Source organism: Myotis brandtii, unplaced genomic scaffold (genome assembly GCF_000412655.1).
Source record: "Myotis brandtii unplaced genomic scaffold, ASM41265v1 scaffold1013, whole genome shotgun sequence".
Classification (NCBI taxonomy): domain Eukaryota; kingdom Metazoa; phylum Chordata; class Mammalia; order Chiroptera; family Vespertilionidae; genus Myotis; species Myotis brandtii.
Genome location: NW_005353379.1, coordinates 445,371 through 455,635, shown reverse-complemented (window position 1 = coordinate 455,635; position 10,265 = coordinate 445,371). Strand labels below are relative to the sequence as shown.

General features: G+C 56.0%; 1 long non-coding RNA gene across 1 annotated transcript in view; it reads left to right on the top strand.

Annotated features, from left to right (window-relative positions):
• The window catches only part of LOC106725202, an 18,582-nt gene that overhangs the window by 6,359 nt on the left and 1,958 nt on the right, over positions 1–10,265 (top strand). The window contains exon 2 of the long non-coding RNA XR_001361069.1: positions 8,312–8,317. This is a non-coding gene — a long non-coding RNA (uncharacterized LOC106725202). The remainder of the gene's footprint in view (positions 1–8,311; positions 8,318–10,265) is intronic.

The following is a 10,265-nucleotide window of genomic DNA, read 5'->3' as shown; positions in this document are numbered from 1 at the left end:
GGGGGGGACACGGGGCAGAGCCAGGCGCCTCTGGCACCGTCTGAAAAAATGAAAATAATTTAGCACTTGCAAACACAGCCCTCATTATCTCTCCCAGCAGCAAGACCTGTCTCCCAACCTGAGAAGTTCAGATTACCAAGTTTCCAGGCCTTTCCCCCAACCCAGTCCAAAAGCGACCCTGGTTTATAACTCAATAAAAAGGCTGCCGCTTGCCTGTGAGCAGAGCCGGGAGCACAGGCCAGGGCGGGGCGGGGAAATGATGGGGCTCCCCGGCTGGAGGGTGGGGGCCACCGCCTGGCGGGGTGGGCAGGCGCTAGGCCCAGAGTCCTCATGGGGAGAAAAACAGCCAGAAACGTCTGCGTGCCGCCTCTGTGGGTTTACCCATGGCAGGCCCTGGGCGTGGGGGGGGGGGGCACCTCCTATCTGACAGACGGGGAAACTGAGGAAGGGTGCAGGTGCCAGGCTGCTTCCGCCTGGAGGGGGCGCCCTGGTCCAGCTCACGCACTGGGGCCCTGTGTGCCCACCTGGCCTTCCCTTCTCAGTTTGTGGGCAGGTTTCTATGCAGCCCCCAGTCTGGGGCGAGGACAGCCCAGAGCTTGCAACCCCCCGCGCCCCCCCCCCCATCCCTGGGTTCCCATTTGACACGTGTGGAGACCGGGGCTCTGTGCCACGTGTAACCCGGAGTCCCGCCCCCCGTCTTTACGGGACCCCTGGGCTGAACCCTCTCCCTGGCTCTGGGTGTGTTGCGGGCGAGGCTGCTCTCTGACCGGAGGACTTTAGCTCTCAGCCTCAGTGTCCCGGGGCAGGAGAAATGCCGCTTTCTCTCGCGGGGGTAGCTCAAGTGTGAATTAGGTGTGAGCTGAGGGTGGGGAGAGGTCCTCTCCTGCACAGTTAGTGGCGTGGAAATCGGTTCAACCAGCCCGGCTGGTGTGGCTCAGCGATGGAGCGTCAACCCTGGAGCCAAGAGGTCACCGGTTTGATTCCCGGTCAGGGCACATGCCAGGGCTGCAGGCTCCATCCCAGAAGGGGGTGTGCAGGAGGCAGCTGATCAGTGATGTTTCACACTCATCGATGTTCCTCTCTCTCTCTCTCTCTTTCTCTCTGTCTCTCTCTCTCCCTCTTCCTCTCTCTGAAAATCAATAAAGGAAAAAAGAAATTGGTGATTTGGTGATTGCATGTGGACTTGGTGATTCCAATCAGCACCGTTTCTACCCTTTGACCCAGCACTTCCATCGGTGGACGGAGCTGCTGAGTGATCCGAGCCAGAGGCACAGGGTTTGGAGGAGGAGGTCCAGGCCCCCTGTGCACAGGGATGAGAGCACACATATCCGCTCACCGGTAGAGGCCAGGTTCGAGCAGGGTGCCCGCCCTGCGGTAAAACATGCGTCACTCCTTGAATAGCACTGCATCCAGCGACCTGGGGGGAAACTACGTTAGATCACTCACCAGGTGACGGAGCGCAACCACGGTATGGCTTCGTGTTTGCAAAATCCTTGTGATAAGCATTGATTTGTGTATTTTCTTTCTTTTTTTTTTTTTAAATCCTCACCCGAGGATATTTTTTCATTGATTTTTAGGGAGAGTGGAAGAGAGAGGGAAAGACAGAGAGAAATATCAATGTGAGAGAAACACACCGATTGGTTGCCTCCTGCACAATCCCCCCACCAGGGCCCAGGCCAGGGAGGAGCCTGCACCAAGCTATGTGCCCTTGACCGGAATTGAACCCAGGACCCTTTAGTCTGCAGGCGGACGCTCTATCCACTGAGCAACACCAGCCAGGGCTGACATATATTTTCGGAATACTGCATAGGTAACCTGGGAGGACACACCAACCACACTGAAGAGTGATTATCCCTTTAGGATAAACATAGGAGTGTTTGCAATCTGCTAAATCCATATTATACTACTTGATTTTTCTCAAAGTGTAGCCTCTATTAGTTTTACAATCAGGACAAAAGGTGTTCCAGTTTGCTAGAAGAAAAATAAAAAACGAGAGAGAGTAGAAAAATGGCAAAGACAGTAGCCAATGACACATAGTAGGTGTTCAGTAGAATTTCTGTCCCCAGGGCCTCGCGACACCATGGGTCCCAAGCAGCAACTGGGAACGTGATGTGAGCATCCGTCCCCTCCCGCGAAGGCCACAGGTCCCGCTCAGGAATCTTGGGCCAAATCACAATGGAAATGTACAGGCAGAGCAAGGCTCATCGGAAGGAACAGAAAAGGAAAAAACTGACTATCCCAGTACATGCAGATAACATCCATATTACAACATGCTAAAGACCATAAATTGAAACCAGGTGAAGCTGCCCATGTTGGCATGTGGATGGTGGTTTAATACACTGGCTTGAAACCGAGCCATCTTCATAAGCACCTGAGGAGGGCGGGCGAGCCGCGGGCGCAGGGCGGGGAGCGGCCGGGACCCCTGCCCTGGGGCACATTTGTGGCCTCTCACTTCAATGCAGAGAAGTTAAAAAGAAACTGACTTGGCACCCCTTCCCACCTTCCCATCGTACAAGGCAAATGCCAAACAGATGTCCTCAAAGGCCGGGAAAACGAAATGAAAGGCACACTTAGGATTTATGGAGCTGAAAACCAAAAACCAGTGGAAATTAGGACTCTGATGAGCACAGAGCTCGCCGTTAATGCGCACGTTTTCCACCGGAGAACTTGCAAATGGGCTTCCAGATGCCGGAGTGGTGATGGGTCAGAGCCAGGCCTCCGACACCCCTCGGGGTCTGGCAGGAGCCTACCTGTGAGGCCATGAGCCCCATGCCCTGCACGCTTGATGCCCCCTCTTTCCAACACTGTCATCCTCGACCCTCCCTCCCCCCACTCTCCAGCATACCCATCCTTGTCCCCCACTCTCTAGCATACCCATCCTTGGTCTCTCCTCTCTCTAGCATACCCATCCTTGGTCCCCCCACTCTCTAGCATACCCATCCTTGGTCTCTCCTCTCTCTAGCATACCCATCCTTGGTCTCTCCTCTCTCTAGCATACCCATCCTTGGTCTCTCCTCTCTCTAGCATACCCATCCTTGGTCTCTCCTCTCTCTAGCATACCCATCCTTGGTCTCTCCTCTCTCTAGCATACCCATCCTTGGTCTCTCCTCTCTCTAGCATACCCATCCTTGGTCTCTCCTCTCTCTAGCATACCCATCCTTGGTCTCTCCTCTCTCTAGCATACCCATCCTTGGTCTCTCCTCTCTCTAGCATACCCATCCTTGGTCTCTCCTCTCTCTAGCATACCCACCCTTGGTCCCCCACTCTCTAGCATACCCATCCTTGGTCCGCCACTCTCTAGCATACCCATCCTTGGTTCCTCCATTCTTTAATATTCCCATCTTTGCCTCCCTTCCCCCATTTTATATTGCTTGATTTTTTTCAAAATGTAGTCTGTATTAGTTCAATGATCAGAACAAAAGATATTCCAGTTTGCTGACAGAAAAACACCAAGAGACACAGTAAAAAACTCACAACAGTTGACCTCTTTTTTAAATTGATTTTAGAGAGAGGAAGGGAGAGAGAGAGAGAGAGAGAGAGAGAGATTGATCAGTTGTCTCTTGCACACACCCCAGTGGGGGATTGAACCTACAAGCTGGTATGTGCCCTGACTGGGAATCGAACCCCCCACCTTTTGGTGTCTGGAAGGGCACTCCAACCAACTAAGCCCCACCAGCCAGGGCCTCCTGACACCATGTAAACTATCTAGCATCCCCCCAGGTTAGCCCCGCATTGAAGGCCCCCCAGCATGTCTCCTCTGTGTGGGCTATAGCCGAATCCATCGTGCCTTCATCATGTTGTTCCCTATAATGTTCTCACAGGATCTGAAAACCCCGCCTCCTGGGGGCTCCCCGCAGCCTGAGGGACGCCTCGCCCGTCACTTCCGGCAGGTGTTGCCTTCACTGTTCAGGCCCATCTCCCCGGCTGGAGGCAGGGACTAGTCATCCAGCTCTGGCCTAGAGGGCGCTAGTCCGTGATGAGGATCCCCTCAGGCTTCTCCTTTTCACAGAGCACATAGTATGCACTTTATTGCATGGATGAATGAATGAATGAATGAATGAGATGGCGTCTCCCCCACATGCCCCTCCCATCCTCTCCATCCCAGGAGAGGACATCATGGGAACTTTGGGTGGCAGAAATAAAGCAATTCCAGGAGGAACCAAAATGCCGCTTTTCTAGACCTACTGTGCACTGCCCGCCTCGCGGCTTTGACAGATGTTCATCTCACGTGATGCCCCATTGGACGTTGAGACTCCGACAGGCGAAGTGCTTTGTCCGAGGTCACCTTTTGTCAGGATCCAGGAACCTGGGAGGCGGGCAGAGGTGGGGAGAGGTTGGGACCCGGCCGGGTGTGCCGGAAGCAGGAGGAAAGCGGCCATCAGGGTGGCCTCAGGGAGAGCCTGTGCCTGGGCCTTTGTAGGCAGAGTCACTTATCTCCCGAGGATTCCCGGAATCCTTGACCTTGCTGTGACTTCCCTCCTGTTCCTGATATTTTATCGTCATAAACACCCAATTGCAGATATTATTATGCCATTTCAGATGCAAAACCTGAAGCCTGGAGGAGTGGTTCGGTTCCCAAAGAACCAGGTGGTTGGGCTGGATTGGAACCGGAGGGGTCTGGCTCAGCCTGTGCGTGTGCAACGCCCTGTTGGCTTTTCTTTCCCTCTTTGCGTGTGGGGACCCCGGCCAGGGAGAGGTGTGCAAGCCCCATCTGGGTCTCGGCAGGTCACATGATCCTTCCCTTGGAACTGGCATCAGGGCAGGTGAGGGTTCAAATCCCCACCAGGGCCACCGTGCCTTTCAGAGTTCTTCCATCCGTCCGTCCATCTGCACAAGCACCTACTATGTGCCGGGGACATGTCCTTGGCCTGGTACCCATGGAGCTTACAGACAATGAGCCACTGAATAGATACGTGAACAAGCTCATCGCAAGTCGCAATAAGTGCTCTGAAGGCCCCAGCCACCCAAGCACGCCGCCCGGCACACCAGAGGTCACCGGTGCTGCTTTCCAAGTCCAAGGGCATAGCCACGCTGCTTCAGACCTGTCTTTGTGGCTGTCTTGTGACTTCTGCTGGATGGATGGTGTCAGGGGGGCTCATCCGGGAAAACAAACCACAGGAGGCATCCAGGCAAGGGGGTTGATGTGGGGCCTGATGTCACAGGTGAGGGGGCCCGAGAGTGAGAAAGGGGCGCGGGGCTGAGCCGAGGTCACCACAGGAAGCAGCCGCCACCCACGGGGAGGGCACAGGACACGGAACTCGGCGGAAAGGCTTGTGGAGTCGGGAAGAAAGGAGGCTCCCGCTGACGGCAGAGCTGGGGCGCAGGGGGTGTTGCTGGCGATGCCAACAGGAAGAGCCGTGCCTCTCGCTGCCTCCTGCCATCGGGTCCCGTGGGTGCCCCGCTTGGCAGAGCCCAACGGGGAGCCAACGGCCTGACAAGTCCTGAGAAAGGACGTTCGCACACCCCGGGCCCCAGCTTCCCCAAACACAGTGTGGCCGGGCGGATATAAAGCTGAGAGGAAAAGAACTGGGGTTGCCATTTGCTAATCCTCTGACTTCTGGAAGTTTCTTTAACATCTCTGGACCCAGTCTATGCAGTGGGCTAGTACTGGTCATGCAGCTTGTTAACGTAAAAAAACCATTGAAACCTGTAAAGAATTTTTGTGAGTTTATTTGAGCCAAACTGTCGACATATGCCGGGAAGCAGAACCTCAACGAATTGAGATACATCCGTATTTATACATTCCAATCAAAGGAGGAACATAGGTGGGTTACATGAAATTCATCGGTGATAGACCAAGGAGGCGGGATTAAGCGAAGCGGGGAAACCTCTGGGATAGGATAAAAAGCAAAATGATGGACACATACTTAGGTGGGTGCAGGAACAATTAACATGATGATGAAGGAATTTGTGGTTTCTGTCCTGGCGCCCAGCACACCTGGTTGTGCCCCAGGGGCTCCAGATAAAGGGAAGTCACAAGTTACCCAGACATTTCAAGGGTATGTTAGACAGATAGGCTCAGTTACGGTAAAGGTTGACCTTATCAGTGAAGATATCGGCTTAGGACGTAACTGCCCTATATAACTGCTTTTAGTTAAGGTTTAATTTCAGACCATCCTTTGTGGTGACTTTAGGTCTCCGAGTCTGCAAAACTGCCATGCAGGCCTCTCCTGAGCTTGTCAGGTCAGCATGTGGCCCCTTTCGTCCACAAGCTGCTATGGCGACATAATCATATACGTGAGGCAATAATGAAAACTGCCCGGCCCCTGGAGACACGTGCTGAATGGGAGGATCTTCTTCTTTAAAAATATATATATATATATATATACGTATATATATTTTTTTTGAGAAGAAGGGAGAGGGAAAGAGAGAGAAACATCAATGAGGAGAGAGAATCATGGATTGGCTGCCTCCTGCAGGCCACCCACTGGGGATCAAGCCTGCAACCCAGGCATGTGCCCTGACTGGGAACTGAACAGTGACCTCCTGGATCATAGGTAGACGTTCACCCACTGAGCCACACCTGCTGGGCTCCCTGCCCCCCCCCACCTTTTAATTGAAAATGACCCAAGTAAAGTTCCTTGCTTAGGGCAGTGGTTCTCAACCTTCCTAATGCCGCAACCCTTTAATACAGTTCCTCATGTTGTGGTGACCCCCAACCATAAAATTATTTTTGTTGCTACTTCATAACTGTAATTTTGCTACTGTTATGAATCGTAATGTAAATATCTGTTATGCAGGATGTATTTTCATTGTTACAAATTGAACATAATTAAAGCATAGTGATTCAACACAAAAACAATATGTAATTATATATGTGTTTTCCAATGGTCTTAGGCGACCCCTGTGAAAGGGTCGTTCGACCCCCAAAGGGGTGGCGACCCACAGGTTGAGAACCGCTGCTCTAGGGTTTATAACTGTAAAAGGGCAACAATGCCTGCCCCCTCCAGCTCCCAGTCCCTACACAACTTTTCTGCTTTTCTTTTTCTCAATAACATGTATCCCTGACCAAATCACAGTGTAATTTACTTTTTAAAATCCTTCTTCATGTATTGTCCTTGTCTCCCCACTGGAATGTGAGCCACGGAGGGGCTGGGGGATCCATCGAACCTGCAGCCCAGGTACATGCCCTTGACCGGGCATCAATCCCACAACCCTCCGGTGCACGGGCCGGCGCTCTAACCACTGGGCAACCAGCCGGTGCCTGTTGTCCCTTTGCCTCGCTGCCTCTGATGCAGCCAGCTGAGTTCTCCCGAAGAGGCGCCTGGCAGTGTCATGAGCCGAATGCCCACGCGATGCTCCCAAGCGCCTGGAGAAGCCCCGTGCGCTGCGCCTGGGTGCGGAGGCCACAGCTCTCCGCGTGGCCTGGGGGCTTGGTGAGCAGGCCTCGCCTTCTGCTGCGGGACTGGCCGGCGAAGTGCGCTTGGCGCGTGCAGGACCCATGCACACAACTTCAGATGTTCGCTCGGGCACAGCCAGCTCTCCCAGCCTGGCCGGGGCCTGCGGGCCGGGAGCCTGGTGGCCCTCGGCTGGGAGGGAACGGAAAGACTGAAGGCAAAGAGTCCAGCGCTGGCCCCGGCGGCCCTGCCCTGTGATCCTCCGGCCGAGTTTGCAAGCCTCGCTGAGCCTCCACATTCACAGCTGTGGACGGGGCAGGTGCCTCCCACCTCAGAGCACCTGGAGGCGTCAAGGAGCTACGCCAAGGACGCGGCAGGGCGGGCGTTTCCTTGCTCTTCTTTCCAGTGCTGCCCGCCTGCCTGATTTCCTCCCGACCCCCATCGAACCCCTGCTCTGTGGTGGGAAGGTGGTCCCTATGGACTCCATTACCCAGGCTCCCCTGCTCTGTGGTGGGAAGGGGGCCCCTATGGACTCCATTCCCCAGGCTCCCCTGCTCTGTGGTGGGAAGGGGGCCCCTATGGACTCCATTCCCCAGGCTCCCCTGCTCTGTGGTGGGAAGGGGGCCCCTATGGACTCCATTCCCCAGGCTCCCCTGCTCTGTGGTGGGAAGGGGGCCCCTATGGACTCCATTCCCCAGGCTCCCCTGCTCTGTGGTGGGAAGGGGGCCCCTATGGACTCCATTCCCCAGGCTCCCCTGCTCTGTGGTGGGAAGGGGGCCCCTATGGACTCCATTCCCCAGGCTCCCCTGCTCTGTGGTGGGAAGGGGGCCCCTATGGACTCCATTCCCCAGGCTCCCCTGCTCTGTGGTGGGAAGGTGGGCCCTATGGACTCCATCTCCCAGGCTCCCCTGCTCTGTGGCCTCAGCCAAGGGGAGCCCCCCCCACCCCCACCCCGGAGGGGGCCGCAGAGAGAGGCTGGGGTTTTCTGCCGTCTCCTCCCTAGGACATCGCCCGTGGCAGCGAGGCTCCAGCTGCCGAGTGGTCACACCCTCAGTCATGGCCTAGGGCGGGTCGCAGTCCCTGAGCCGTGGTTGTCTCAGCCGACACACCCGAGGTCGCTCTGCCCTGGCCCAGCATTGCACTGGGGCCTCCACTGCTTAGTCTCAGGAACGCAGGTTTTGGAGCCAGACACCTGGTTGGATCACTGCTGTTTCTCCTGCGCTGTGTGGCCTGGGCTGAGTCCCCGCTCTCCTGGAATCTCGTTTCTTCCCCTGGAGACCCCGTGCCCACTCGGAGAACCCGTGGGAAAGGAACAGGGTGAGTCGTGGCCCCTAGCGCCCAGCACCTGCTCCCGAGTTCCTGGGGGGCAAACCCACGCATGAGCTCAGTGCCCGCTGGGCATCAGCTGCCTGTGCCTGGGCGGCGACCCATTGTACAGATGGGGAAGCCGAGGCCCGGGAGTGAGGCTGCCTTCCCAGGGTCAGGCCAAGGGCAGGAGCCAGCGGGAACTTTCCCAGGAGTTCGAGAGTCCACTCTGTGTCCCGGACTCCCGTTCGCTGCACTTGGGTCTCGTTTTACGACCAGCTTAGAATTTTCCTCTCAGAGCCTCTGGGAAAGGCTGTCTTTCCGCTGACTTGGGAGCCATAATCCCACATAATAAAAGGCTAATATGCAAATCAACCGAACAGCGGAAGGACTGGTCACTATGACACTCACTGACCAGGAAGGGGCAGACGCTCAACGCAGGAGCTGCCCCCTGGTGGTCAGTGCACTCCCACAGGGGGAGTACTACTCTGCCAGAAGCCGGGCTCACGGCTGGCGAGTGCAGTGGTGGTGACGGGAGCCTCTCCTGCCTCCGTGGCAGCGCTAAGGAGCAGTGAGCAAGCAGGCGGTAAGGAGTGAGGGATCCTGGACTGTGAGAGGGATGTCTGATTGATAGCTTATGCCCAGCAGTGAGCAAGCGGGCGGTAAGGAGTGAGGGGTCCTAGACTGCGAGAGGGAGGTCTGACTGATGGCTTAGGCCGGCTCCCCATGGGCCTAAGCCATCAGTTGGACATCCCCCAAGGGCTTCCGGAGTGCGAGAGGGCACAGGCCAGGCTGAGGGAACCCCCTCAACCCCCCCCCCAGTGCATGAATTTCATGCACCGGGCCTCTAGTTACCATATAAACTGGAGAAGACCTTGGGATTTTACTGGGGCCCATAAAAGGCAGAGGCAGGCGCTGGCAGGGAGGGCCTGGGGTCAAGGAAAATGCCCTTTTCACTCGGAGACTAACGGAGCCCTCGGCTCAGGCACCTAAGTGGGGAGGAAATATTGACCCTGAACATCTGAGGTTAGAAGCCGAGTGCGCGGGATTCAGGCACTTGGAGAGGCAAAAGGAGGCTTACGCACACGCTTGGCTCAGCGAAAAGGGGTAGTCCCGGCCGCACTGCCCGTGCCCTGTGGTCAGAAGGCCTGGGGCCGAGGGGGCACTCCGCCTCCTGCTAGAGGAACGTAGGACATGGCCCAGCCCCCAGTCTGTCGGCGTGGATCTGGGTGAGCCCTTTGAGAAAGGGCTGACTAAGGGGGCAGAAAGAAACTACAGTTTAATGAGCACCTACTCTGTGCTCGGCCCTGCACGCGGATCGTGGCCAGCCAGTCAAGTATGATTTGCCTCCTTTGCTCAGATAAGCAAACAGAGGCTCAGCCGGATGGGCTCTCCGCCCCAGATCCCACAGCTGGGCAGGGAGTGGGGGTTGTGGGACGTTTGGGGAGTCATGCGCCTCTCCCCCCTCCCCCCAGGAGGGCCCCATTATCACAGGAGGAGGGGCTTAAGAAGTGTGGATTGGGGCGGCTCTGTGATTAGCCTAATTACATTGTTTACCTCTGCCCAGGTGTGAAGGGGAAAAACAGGTGACAGGTGTCCTCTGTCCCCCCACCCCCAGCCCCA